Source organism: Apium graveolens, chromosome 3 (genome assembly GCF_009905375.1).
Source record: "Apium graveolens cultivar Ventura chromosome 3, ASM990537v1, whole genome shotgun sequence".
Taxonomy (NCBI): Eukaryota; Viridiplantae; Streptophyta; class Magnoliopsida; order Apiales; family Apiaceae; genus Apium; species Apium graveolens.
In genome coordinates, this window is record NC_133649.1 from 181,398,571 (window position 1) to 181,413,392 (window position 14,822).

Here is a 14,822-nt window from a genome sequence, read left to right on the forward strand (position 1 = left end):
GGGAGTTGCTCCTGTCGTGACCCTACAGGTAGTCCTGTAGGCCCATAATATTGGAAGTATTTCATCCATCCAATTATTTCTTGACTTCTCGATCCTCTTCTTTAGTCCATCCAGGATTATCTGATTTGCTACCTCCGCTTGCCCATTGGCTTGTGGGTGAGCCACAGAGGTGAACCGTAACTCAATTTCATTTTCTTCACAATATTTCTTGAATTCCTCATTGTTGAATTATGCTCCATTGTCAGTGACGAAGATACGGGGAATTCCATATCGGCACATAATGTTTTCCCACAGGAATTGTGCAACTTGCTTAGCTGTGATCTTGGCCAAGGGTTTGGCTTCGATCCACTTGGTGAAACAATCAATGGCTACAATCAGAAACTTCCTTTGTGCTGTGGCCATGGGAAAAGGCCCCAAAATATCCATTCCCCACATAGCAAAAGGAATGGGCGAGTTGATAGAGGTCAGCATCTCGGGGGGTTGTCTAACAACAGGTGCATGCTTCTGACAGCGGTCACATTTCTTTACGTATTCTTTGGCATCAGCCATCATTTCTGGCCAATAAAAGCCTAAATGAGTTATCTTATGAGCCAAGGCCTTGCCCCCCAAGTGTTGTCCACAAATACCTTCATGCACTTCTGCAAGAGCCAAGCGTGCCTCATCGGGCCTGAGACATCTCAAGTAGGGAACCACAAAAGATCTTTTGTAAATAATCCCATCTATCAAAGAGTACCTTAGTGCTCGAACAGTTAACTTCCATGCCTCAGTTGCATCACTTGGTAACCAACCGGTTTGAATGTGAGCCTTGATAGGATCAATCCATGACGTCCCCAGGCCTATGGGAGCCACAAGCTTAACATCTATGCTTCGTGTCTTCAAAAACACGGAAGTACACACTTCCTGAACTTTCTTCAATCTCAGATGAAGCAAACTTTGATAGCGCATCTGCCTTAGCATTTTCTTCCCTTGGAATGTGTTCAACATGGCATTCATTAAACTGGGTCATCATAGCCCTTACTAGGCGGACATACTTAGCCATCGTATCATCCCTTGCCTCAAATTCTCCCTTTACCTGGGATATGATCAGCTTCGAGTCTCCACTGACCTTTAAGTTTTTGACTCTAAGTGTCCTAGCTAGGCCAAGGCCAGCTATCAGGGCTTCATATTCTGCCTCATTGTTTGTGGTTGGGAAGTCTAGCTTCATAGCATACTCAATTAAGAACCCATCAGGGCTTTACAAAATCAACCCTGCTCCACTGGAATTTGTTTTTGATGCTCCATCAAAATAGAGAACCCAATATTCTTTCTCCTTATCATCCTTCTCTCTGTCCCCATTATCGACTCCCTTGTCTTGAGGTATGGTATCTTCCTGCCCCCTAACTTCTTGGTTGGGTATGGTACATTCCACCACGAAGTCAGCTAGTGTCTGGGCTTTTATGGCCGTACGTGGCTTATACTTGAGATCAAACTCTCCCAACTCTATTGCCCACTTAATCAATCTCCCACTTGCCTTGGGACTATGAATGATATTTCTCAGTGGCTGATTCGTTAGCACCTCAATCTGATGAGCCTGAAAGTAAGGACGCAGTTTTCTCGAAGCCATTACGAAGGCTAGAGCAAATTTCTCAATAGTTGAATAATTTAATTCAGCACCATGCAGAATTTTGCTGACATAATACACGGGTTTCTGTACTTTTAGCTCCTCCTTAACTAACACCACGCTCAAGGCGCTCTCTGAAATAGCCAAGTACAAGAATAAAACTTCACTCAGAACTGGCTTGGCCAATAACGGGGCCTGGGCCATATACTTCTTTAACTCTTCAAATGCCTTCTGGTTTTCCTCACTCCATACAAAGTCTTTGATGCTCTTTAGTGACTTGAAGAATGACAAACACTTGTCTCCCGACTTGGAGATGAGTCGTCCTAGCGCAGCAACCCTTCCTGTGAGCTTCTGAACATCCTTGACAGTTTTTGGTGGTTCCATGTCCAGGATCGCCTTTATATTATCGGGGTTAGCCTCAATTCCCCTCTTTGAGACCATCAATCCCAAGAATTTTCCAGATCCTACTCCGAAAGCACACTTCGTAGGATTCAACATCATCTTGTGGTACCTCAGGACCTTAAAAGCTTCCCTCAAATGGGTTATATGATCAGTCTTTACTAGACTCTTGACTAACATGTCATCAACATAGACTTCCATAGTCTTACCAATAAGATACTTAAAAATTTTATTCACCAACCTTTGATAGGTGGCTCCTGCATTCTTGAGACCAAATGCCATAATAAGATAACAATAAACACCAAAGTCAGTGATAAATGATACCTTTGGAATGTCATCCTTATGCATTTTGATCTGGTTGCATCCGCTAAATCCATCCTCAGCATCTCATGTCCAGGAGTGGCATCAATCAAAGTATCAATTCTTGGAAGCGGAAAACAGTCTTTGGGGCATGCATCATTCAGATCAGTGAAGTCTATACACATCCTCCACTTTCCATTAGCCTTCTTCACCATTACAAGGTTTGCTAACCACTCCGGAAATTGAATCTCCTCAATGAAACCAGCCTCTAAGAGTTTTTCTACTTCCTGTTTTATAGCCTCTTGTCTTTCTGGGGCAAAATTTCTTTTCTTTTGTTTTACTGTCTTCCGGCTTGGATCCACGTTTAACTTGTGAGTAATCAATTCCGGGTCTATGCCTGGCATATCAGCTGCTGACCATGCAAACACATCACTATTTTCTTGCAAAAATTTCACCAACTGCCCTCTAAGGGGCTCCTCTAATGTGGCTGCAATGAAAGTCATCCTCTCAGGATTTTCGGGGTCTAAAGGAACGGAAACCAAGTCTTCTGCTGGCCTTCCTCTATTCTCGTCATTTTCTCGAATATCCATATCTTCAATAGGAAGAACCTGCCCCCCGACTCCATCTGCTCTCAAAGAGACCACATAACAGCTTCTAGCCATTTTTTGATCTCCTTTCTCTTCTCCAATCCCGTTTCGGGTGGGAAACTTCATGACTGAATGGTAGGAAGAGGGGACTGCCTTGAAGGCATGTATCCCTGTTCTCCCCATGATAGCATTATAAGTTGAACTAGCCTTTACCACCACGAAATCCAGCATCTGCGTTGCTTGCCTTGGTTCTGTACCTATGGTGGTTGGCAATTTGATTATCCCTTCCACAGGACATTCTACTCCAGTAAATCCATATATCGGCATATCGGTTGGTGTCAACTGGGAGTCGTTATACCCCATCCTTATAAAGGTGTCGTGGAGCAAGATATCCACAGAAGCACCATTATCCACAAGGACCCTCTTAACCGAGCTATTTCCTATTATCGGTGTTATGACCAGCGGGTCGTCATGAGGGAACTTCACACCTTCTAGGTCGGAATCATCAAAAGCCAATGTTACTTCTGTCCTGGCCCTCTTCGGGGCTTCTCCAACAATATGCATAACCTCCCTAGTATATGCTTTTCTGGAATTTTTGGACAATCCAGCAGCAGTTGGACCTCCAAAGATCGTGTTTATCACAGGTCCTCGAGGGCGTCGCGGTCCTCCAAAAATTGCATTTATAACCGGCCCTCTAGGTTTTGGATTCCGCCCCTGATCGTCTTGGTCCCTCCTACGATCTTCAAAGTTCTTCCTTCCATTATTATTTCTGTCCCCTCCATCTCCAGTATACTTATTCAATCTTCCTTTTCGACTCAAAAACTCAATTTCGTCTTTCAACTGCCTACACTCATCGGTGTCATGGCCAACATCCTTGTGAAACCTGCAATACTTGCTCTTATCTAGCTTGGCGGGATCAGCCTTCAAGGGCTTAGGCCAGCAAATATCTCTATCTTTCTCAATCTCCATCAAAATCTGACTTCTAGGAGCATTCAGTTTAGCGTATTCAGTGAACTTTTGCCCAGGTCCTCCCTTCTTGGGGGTTGAATAAGGGTTTTGTTCGGTTCTAGGATATTTGTCCTTTGCAATATATTCTAAATCAGTTTTCCGCTTCTTGCCTCCAGTGGGCTCATTACTTACTACGGTCTTCCTCATACTTTCTTCAACCTTGATATATTTCCCTGCCCCTCTTAGAGCTGCAACATGCTTTCAGGGGGACGTTTGGCCAAGGACATCTTGAAAAACTCGTCCCTAGTTCCTTGTTGCAGTGCTATCATGGCTACCTTATCATCAATGTCCGGGACTTTTAAAGCCTCCTTTGTGAAACGATTCAGGTAATCTCTTAAGGATTCCTTAGCTCCCTGCACAAGACTCATAAGAGATGCTGAACTTTTCTCATGGACTCTTCCACTGATAAATTGCTTAATAAAAGCCTGACTTAATTCTCCGAACGATCCAATAGAGTTGGGGGCAAGCGACTGTACCATCTTTGAGCCATACCCGACAGGGTTTGAGGGAAGGCCCGACACTTTATAGCATCATTCACGGGTTGCAGCAGCAGTGCATTAGAGAATGTCCTAACATGATTAGCGGGGTCTCCCGTGCCATCATAGGCTTTGATAGTGGGCATCTTGAATTTCCTTGAGATATGGGCATTCATTATCTCTTCTGTGAAGGGTGGAGTTGGATCATCAGGATCTCCAAGGGGAAGGAGATTGCTTGGATCAGTTCTTGGGACGACAGCCCTTCTTCATACTGGACCATCCAGGTCTATGACAAGAGGAGGATTTCTCCCCCTAGGAGGTATCTGGGGTCTGGTGGCTTAGTGAGCCTCCAAATCACGCCTCAGTCTTTGGATCTCAGCCTCATGAGCCCTGATCGTTTCCTGCACTTCTTGGGGATTCGCCTCTGGGGTGCTTTGAGGGCGTTGCCTTCCATCGGCCATTGGCTCTTTTCTAGGACGCCTCCTTCTCGGGGCCACTTCATCACCCGAAGATTCGGAGTCTCTCTCAGTGTAAGGAACAGAAAATTCCCGATCCTCGGGGATAGGAGCCAAACCTCGTATATAGGGGGCGACTGCCCTCGTGCTTCACTTCGCCCAGCATATCCACTTCCTCAAACCTCAGGGTGAAGGGGCATCCCATAAGGGGGGTTAGTAGTAACAACAGTTGAGTATTCATACCCGACGGGTCGGGAATTCATAGGTATATGTACTTGTTGAACTTGAGGATTCATACCTTGAATAGTCGGGGGAGTCGTCCCTTGTGGCTGAGGTTGAGTTGCCCCTATCTGGGTTTCCGCTTGAGTAGATGCATAAGGTGAGTGGGGAGGTATCTCCACGGTGGACGAAATCATCTGGGTTGTTCCCAATGGTGTTCCTTCCTCCAGAGCTCTAGTTGTTCTCCGTTTTCTCGCCATGGTTGTTGTTGTGCCTTCCCACAGACGGCGCCAAATGTTATGGATTAAAACTAATATATATAATTGCTGTATCTAATAAAAAGGAACGTGAGCTTCAAGGCTCGATTTGACTGCTCTTGTGTTTCGTGACTAAATCTGCCTTAACAAGATGCCTACGTACCTTGTTGATTGCCAATGATTAAGTTAAAAAATGTAGTTCTGATGTGTGGGGTGAGGCCCCTTGTATAGATGTTGGGAGTCCTTGAATTGGACTTGGTATAGGAGACTTGGTGGGCAAGTCTCATAATTAGAATGGACTTTGGAGTCCTAGATAGTAGGAAACTGATTCCTTATCCTTTTAGGTCCCCTTGAGGCTAATCTGTATGGATTTATATCCTTATCGGGACTCTTCTCAATAGCTGATTTTTCCCTTATTAATTAATTACGAAATTAATTAATAATCAGGGTTTTTGGGCCTTCTTTGTTTCATCGGGCCTGATCTGGTCCATCAGGCTTGATCAGCATGTTAACCTTTCTGGTCTGAATGTCATACATCTTCTTATTGGGCCCAGCAGCCCATACCTTGTATAATTAATGCAATATTTAATTATACAATCAGGATTTATTTATCCCTATCAAGTCCTAATTTCAGTATGTCCTGATATGTCCTGTTTGTTAAGATCTGAAAACTAAACATGAATCATATTAGACATGACATCTCAAATATATCTAACAATTCTACCTCTCAAGTTTCTTTGCCATTGACTGTGGCTATGGCATCTGTGTCAATGACCCAACAGATGCCTACCCAAGCCACAAAATCCAAACCTTCAAATTCCAAATCAAAGAAACCACACTCTGGTGTCTCTCAAAAGATGCCTAGTTTCAAAATCTACCAAGAACAAAGAGGGGAGTATGAAAGGGGGTGGGATTGGTGAGGGAAAGGGTGAACATCAAAGAAGCCCTAAGAATAAGAATGGTGAGGAGTGTACCTAAACCTAGCCACACCACAGTTTTCCCAACAAACTATGGTGCTTAATAAGGAAATTATCACATCTCTAGTTTCATCCTCTCAAAAGGATGCTACTATTGAAACAGGCTCCCAACCAAGAGCACAGGTCAAAAGGGTTAGGGACATAGACTCACCCCAGACTTATACAAGAAAGAAGAAGTCTAGAAAACTTGGGGATGCACAGGGATCACACATAGTGCAAACTGCAGCTAAAGACTCAGTCACTGCACCTTCTCAAACTCAATTTGATATGGCTCCAATAAATATGGAGTCACAACCAAAATCTTTAACAATAGAAGCACCAACCACACCAAACACACCAAACCCACCCACACATTCACTGGATGTAGATATGATTCATACTTCAATTCTTGATTCTCCATCTTTAACTCTCATGGAGGAGCTAAAAATCCAAGCAAGTGAGCATCATCTTTTAGATGATTTGTTAGGCTCACTTGCCATTTCTTTCTGAGTCTACTGAAACATCTGTGCAAAATCTCAAATCAATCACCACAGATTGAACAGTAGTCTCTACTCCAAACTCTATCATTTCTTCTATATCGATGGATATTGTTCATCCATTGGCTAGTGATTGTATCCCGACGGATGTGCCTAACAGTAGTCATCCATCGGCTATCCTAACTACTAACCCGATGGATGTTCCTCATCCGTCGGTACTCACTACACAAGCTGAATTTTTAACAATTATTACAAGTGTAGATGAGCTAGTAGTTGTACAATCACTCCTAGGATTGAGAAAGGAGAGTGAACAGAGTGAGAGGCTAAGTTGCTCTCAGGCAAAAGCAGAGGAAAAGAGAGAAAATATGCAGGCTATTTCTTCCAACCTGGCAAAAGTGAGTGAGGGGAGTTCCACCTTAGTAGGTGAAGGTGAGGGTGTGAGGGTGGTGAGCCAAGGGGAGCCCTTGATGCAAGAATATAGAGAAATTGAGAGAAAAGTAGGTACAGGAGATATAAGGATGGAAACCATTGCTAGTGAGTCAATGAATGCTAGTGATGCAGAAAAGGAGAGACTATTTCAGCAAGAATATCAAGCTGTCATAGATTATATCTCTTTGAATGCTGAGACATTTACTCATCCTGTTCTAGCTTATCAAACTCTAGCTGGACAGGGCAATGATGATGCTGAGAAAATGTTGAACCTGGTGCATAGTACTGCTTTAATGCAAAAGGCAAAGGATGTTATAACTACTATGCCTTGCACAGCTGGCAGTGACTTTGAATTGGCTGAAGAATCATTTGAGGATGATGGTGAGGATGATGAGGATGATGGCATGAGCATAGGGGGAGAGGTAGACACTTCATGGATTCTAAACAAGGACTGCTCATATTAACATATCCAATCCCCTTATTCATGACACCCAAACAGCTATTCAAGCATCCACAAGTGCCAGCACCAAAAGGTTACTCAAAGCACACCTGGAATCTCTACAACTGCACAAGATTTAAGCTCTCCAACAAATTCAGAATGTGGATGCAATCAAGCAAGAAATTTCTGAAGTCAAACAAGACTTTGTAGCAAGGTTGGATGTTAGGCTTCCAGGAACCACAATGGCTGATATAGCTCAAAAGCTAAGGAAGGAAGCTGATTTAAACAGGAAGGTTGAGGACATGGACTCTAGACTGTCAAATATGGAGAAGTCAGTGGCCAAGATGCTTGAAAATCAGGAAGCTCAAACTAGTGTGCTCCAACAGTTGGTGGCTGCACAACTCCCTCCCTCTACTCAACTTGATGCTAACAAGAAGGGGAGAAAGACTCTATCATCCCAATTAGTCAGGGGGAGTCAACAAGTGAGGGGAGAGAGTGCTCAACATACAAGTCAGTAAAGTGATTGTGCCAGCAATTGCTCTCACTAAGCCACCAGCTATGGAAAGCATTGATCTAATCAATCTAGCAGCAGCAAAACTGGAATTAAATAAAAAATGGAGAAAGATTGATATAGCAGCAGTTGAGAAAGAGCTGGATGATAAATGGAAGCATATTGATGAAGAAATCCAGAAGAAGTTTGGTCCAATTGAGAAGAAAGACAAGGTCTTTTCGCACTTCTCTCAATTGAGATAAATTTCTGTAAATGAAATGAGCGTAGGGAACTTGGAAAGAGGCCAACCCTCATCAATCAAATCTCCAAAGGCCAGTGTGATTTTTAAACCTAAGAGAAACTATCCAAATAATACAGACAAAAATCCACTGGACCTATCCTATGAAACTCCAAGGCCAGATAAAAAGAAGCTGTTGGCAAGGTCCATTGCATTCTTCAAGGATCTAACTGACTATATACTAAAGAAAAGAATAGCTAAGATTTACAGAAATGGGAAAGAAATCTGTGTGGTGGCTGGACACCCTCAGTTTGCAGAAGCTAAGAAGGAAGAAAATGAGAGAATTAAACAAGAAAAGAAGCAAGCTGCTTTAGATGCTAAGAAGCTCAAACAGAAGAAGAATCAAGATGCTATGGTAGCCAAGCTCCAAGCTGTGAAAACTGCTACTGAAATTTCTGATAAGCAACCTTGTGATAGCTGAAGCTCAGGATCAGAAAATGCTCAAGGAACCTCAACAGACAAAGAAGCCAAGATATAAGGTTATGGTCAAAAGAAGATTGGACTTCAGTGAAGATGAGATGGAAGATTATATTCCCAACCAGTCTACATCTACAACTCAAACATCCAAGCCCTCAGTGGTGCATGATTAATTTAAGGTGGATCCTACAAGGAATTTTCATGGTGAGCCAATAGTTCCCAAGGATGAGCTAGTAGACTGGGATAGCTTGCCTCTTCCTGAGCTCAATTTACCAATCTTTAACAAGTTAAAGAAGACAATGATAAGAACAATCAGAAGGTCAAGCCTGTGAAACTCAAAACCAACACCTTAATAAAAAATCAACCAACTGTCAACAAGGGAGATCTTTTATATATCAGTGACATCAAGGAATTTTCAGATATAAATCTCTACATGGATGAGCTAGAAGAAGTAAGAGCAATTAATGCTAACAGAAACCTCCCTGAAAGACTGGTGTTCAAATACAAGGGTGGGCAAGAGATCATATGGCCCCTTCACAGGATTCTTCAAGAGAGTTGTTCTATTTTGATAAAGATCTTCTCATCATTCAAAAAAACTTTGGATTCAATGTGACTGCCAAGAGAATGATTATAAAGGAGATAGAAGAACTAAGGAGTAGAAAAGCCTCATATGCACTCCCGAGGACTCTATCGATTCCCTTCACAGAAAATAGAGTGCATTTGAGGCCTTACTGGCTGATGGAATTCATGGATGAAAAGGGTGTTAGGAGATTCTTCAGGCTGGATGACCAATTGAGCATCTCAAGCAATGAGACTCTATTGGAAATGCAAGAAAAGCTAGATCTATCAAATGCTGAAGAACTTGAATTTCACAGACAACTCCAAAATCAAATAGAAGAAAACAACAGGAAGCTTGGGAAGAAATCAAGACAATCAAGGAAATAGATCACATCTGCTCAGACTAGAGGAGCACCTTTAAAATGATTGTGAGAATTCTTTGTACACTTTACTTTGTTCAATTTTCAAATAAACTGTAGCACTTACTAGTTTTATCTACCATAATTCAATCTGTACATTTAGGGTGTTTTGTTATTATCAAGTTTCTCATAATTTATGGCTACAATTCCAGACATAAATTGGGGGAGATTGTTAGGAACATGTTGTGAAATTGATGATAAGTTGAACAAAATATCTTAGTAGATTCAACTTAGTGTGTTTGTAGCTCTCGACAAATGTTCTACAATAGTCCCGACGGATGAACTTTATAGTCCCAACGGATGATCATTGAAAATCCATCGAGAGTGTAGCTTAAGCAATAATAAGTTGTGTAGCACATGTCTGCAAACAACAAAGTATTAGTTAAGTAGATTCTGTAGGATTCTTTAAGTCATGTTGACTACTAGATTGATATGCACAATAGGGTGGCAAATTGTAAATATAAGATGTTTTGTAATTATGTATAAGTGAAATAGAGTCAAGTGGCAGAAAGGCTCCCGAGGGATGATCTACAAAGGCTCCCGACAGATAATCAACAAGGATTCCGACGGATGACCAACATAATCCCGACGGATGATCATATTCAAAAGAACAGTTTACAGTGACAACACAGTCGCATGCATCGGGTGTTTGCAAATGAAATTTGGCACCCTAATTGCAGGATTTAGAGAACAAAGAAGCATTACCATTTACATGCAATTATGAAGATATTCAATAATGAATTAGCATGAAATTAGACTAGAAATAATTTTTGTTTTACTTGTTTGTCTTTTTATCATATAACTTGGTAGTATATAAACCAAGTGTAGCAAATAGAACAAAAAACTAAGTTAGTAAGCATTATTTTCAGAGAGATAGAAATGGCTGTATCTAGTTAAGCATCTCTTTGTAATTCTGCAAGTTCACTTGTAAGCAGCTGTGTGCTTGTAATAACCCCAATTTTTAGAATTTTTGAAACCGTGATGAATAGTAACTTTTGAAACCGTGATGAATAGTAACTTTTGCTGATGATGCTGATTAAGGAAAATTATCAGACCACGCTATATAGGAGTACTGTTATGGAAATTCTAAGATCGTATTAGTATTCCATAAAGTATATAATTGTATGTAAATATCAGTTAGAATCCAAATTCGAACACTTTGATTTTTCCCAAAAATCCACCAGATACCGACAGAATTGAGTATAAGGTAACATGATTAAAAGGATTTTAATTCAAGGATTATAAGAGAGGATCATAAAAGGAATATAAAATATTGAGAAAGGTTAGGGGAACCCAAGTAATAAGATCCCGGATATGATCCCTTAAATGACGAACGAGAACGAAAGTTAAGCGAATCGTATAACAAATAAGCGGTCATTAACCAAGTAATTAAGGGTTAATCAAAGAGGTTAGTGGATGATGATGTCATCACACCACAAATGGAAGACAAGTGTGAAAAGATGACACAAGCTTGATGACATAAGCATGACAAAGGGATGTTGTTTTGTTTGTTGATTTTGGACCATGGAAAATTAACCATGGTAAAAAGGTTAAATCAATTACTAAGACAAAAAGAGAAGCAAAGAAGAAAACAAATTCTTCTTCCAACCCCCATCTCTTTGCTCTCGGCTTTTTGAAGAAAAGTAAGGAAGAAAAATTTCGAAACCCAAGCTTCACTTAATTATAATTCAAGAGGTTTGTTTCTTTAGCTTCTATAATTCATAACTTAGATGAACCATAAGTTTGAGCTCAAGATTCCATGTTTATCTAAGCTAATCAATTCATCAAAGTTCTTGATGAATAGTGTTTTCAAGAAACTAACTTTGTGTTTTCTTTTGTTTTCTTCAAGATCCAAGCTTAGTAGAGATAGTTAGTGGTTATTTAAGGCTTCCTAAGTGATTCTCCACTCTCTAAGGAAGGTATAACTTTTCAAACCCTTAGTCTTAAGTTTTGTTAGTTTGGATTTCATAATATTTAGATGATGGGTTAGTGTAATGGGTGTGTAAACATGATTAGAGCTTTGTTTAATAAGTGGTTTTGTTGATTTTGGAGTTAGGAGTGATACTTGTTAGATTTGAAGCTCTTGGTCACATTTTGACTTGGTTTAGATGAATATGTTGAAATCTTGAGTTATGGTTGAATGATCTTGTATTGTGGTTAAATGATAGTTGAATGGTGTTGATTGGTGATGGTTTGATATTGAATTGAATTGATAAAATTTGGGAATCGTTAAGTTATAGTCGTCGTAATGCCCAATTTTCCTTATACTATTTTGTGCATGACTTTTGCACCCGAACACTTACTGCCATGAACAGACCATTACAATTTTTAGAAGGTTTATGATTCAAGCTTCGTTTTGATAAGTCATTCGCTTAGATCTGATTTACGATTTAGGAGAAATGACCATTTTCAGTAATGGCATTTCCCGAGCGAACCGCGAAACCTCGAGTAACCTTGAGACCATAATTGAGACCCGTAAATGATTAATCGAAACATGAAACAATTATGTAAGGCAGATTAGGAAGTTGTTAAAGTACTCGCGAAAGAGTCGCCTTAAAATTCATAACGGTTAATTTATTAAAATTGGTGGAGCCGAGGGTACGCAAGAGATTAACGCAAATCGTTAAGCGCATAAGCGACCGTTAGGGTATGAGTGAGTTTTGACTAGTTTCTTAAGCGACCGTGGTCTAATTCCGGATTATGTTGTTCATAGGTTACCAGATCCACTCTAAGCTTAAGTCTATCCGGGAACACTCAGGCAAGTTTTCTACCCGTTATACTGTTGTTGTGATGTAATTTATTGATGCATTATCTTGAGATAAGTGCATGGTTATTATTAGCAAAGTCTTGCGATATATGGGAGCATGTGATATGCTATTTATATGCATTCCTGTTTTGTAATCTTGATATTCTATTATTAATTCAAATGCTTATAAACTGCATAATATATATAATATATATATATATATTTCTATAGCTATTAATCAAATAAGGTGTATTCGATAGTTTCGAATAATAATCAAACATTATTTTTAATTATTCAAATAATGATTTTACTTTCGAATAAGTATATCTTTCGATAATTATTATTCATTTCAAGTATTATTTCCAAAAACTTTTACTGAATTTATTTTGATAAAAGCTATTCTTTATTAGAATATTATTTAGAGAATAATATTCAAATATTCTTCGATTATTTCGTAACTGATTTATTCTATTAAATCAACCTTTTCTAAACATTTTCAAAAATGGTTTCGAGTCTTCAAAATGATTTTAAAAGTTTAGAGCGGATCCCAAAACTCATTTTCAGATGTAAGATCTTCCTTTCGAAGGGGACTTGAATACTCGCTTAAAAATTTGAGGGATCCGGCTCTGGGGTGTATTCTATATTCACAACGAGGTTGCTGTTTTGATAAAAGAGTTTGATTACTTGCCCAACGTTCGGGAAGTAAGTCCATCTAAATTCATCGGCATAAGCAACATGGGCTCAGTGGGGTCCATGAAAGTGTAAGTGGCTCAGTGGGAGTCCATCAATGTGTAAGTGGATAAGTGGCAGTCCAGCATAAGGTCCTAATGCGGTCAGGGTGATGGCCAGTGGGGGATTCATCCATCTACTAGTAGAAAATGTGACTTAATTGGTATCTTTGCCTGATCAGCAAGATACCAGGTTTATGCCAAGGTTTTCTCCTTTCCAAATTCATTGGATATTACAACTCTGTTTATAATTTTCATAACAGAGGTTTTTAAGGAGTGTATGAAATGTATATATATATAGCTGTATGTATATCAGGACTTAATGAAGTATCTCGTAACTTCATTCTTTATAATTGTGGTGCCCTCCAAACCCGAGTCAGAAGTTTGGGGTCCACAACACATACACAATATATAAACATGTATATGAAATATTATTTGCAATGACCCTGCTTTACATAACCATGGATCGCAATAGGTTAAAGTATGAAAACAAGCCACAACCTTAACTTTTTTTACAATGTACCAAATCCCAACTAATTTACCTTACAACTGATAATGAAATTATTCTTACAATCTTACTATCTCACTACCGTAGTAAGCTCCTGCTAGCTCGATCCAACTCAATCTAGAATCCTAGCTCGTACATTGAACTGGGAAACCTCACCATCAACCGTATCCTTCTTAACTATAGAATACATAAAAAGATTCGAAAGGGTGAGCTAACTAGCTCAGCAAGTCACAATAACAATAACTGAGGTTAATCAATGATCAAACGAGATGATTCAGAGGAATTAAGATTCTTGTTAAACAATTATTATAATTGGATATTCATTTTAAATTTTAAAACCAAGGTTAGGCTATTGATCAGTCACGCACTAACCCCGAGCAAGGCACACAGCTCTGCTCTACGAACTAGATCCAAGGCTCACATTGGCCTAATTCGACCACGAATCGGGTCTGACCATGAATCTGGTCCACATAAAGAAAACTATCCAATTCTAAAGCAGTTCAATATAATAAGCAATATAACCCAATAAAACAAGATCAGAATTAACAATAATAAAACATTTGTATAAGAGCATGGTGAAAATTCTTGGGTACCATGAGGGTATGTCAAAGTATATAAAAGAAATGTCCTTCAGCCTGTAGGGGAATCGGTTATTGGAGGAACAATGATTTTATAAGGTTTAGTCCTTTGATGTCACAATGTATGGTTGAGTATAAAAGTTTTTGTACTTTTAAACAATTCTGTTCCAGTGTTTGGTATACGATGGGTATATATTTGTGGAGTAGTATCGTATTTGTGTGGTTTAGTATCTGGTAAACCAACAAGAAATGGTTCACAAAGAATAAGGCTTACGGCTCAAAGATCAAATGATGTGGCTCAGGTTCAAGGCTGAAGGATTTAAAATATTTACAATATAAAACATAGATATTTTGAATACTTAATAATATGTTACGGGAAAATTTAGAAATATTTGCATTATATCTCGAAAAAGGTTTAGAAGTACTTTCCTTATCACAATCGATTCCAATTTCACTTA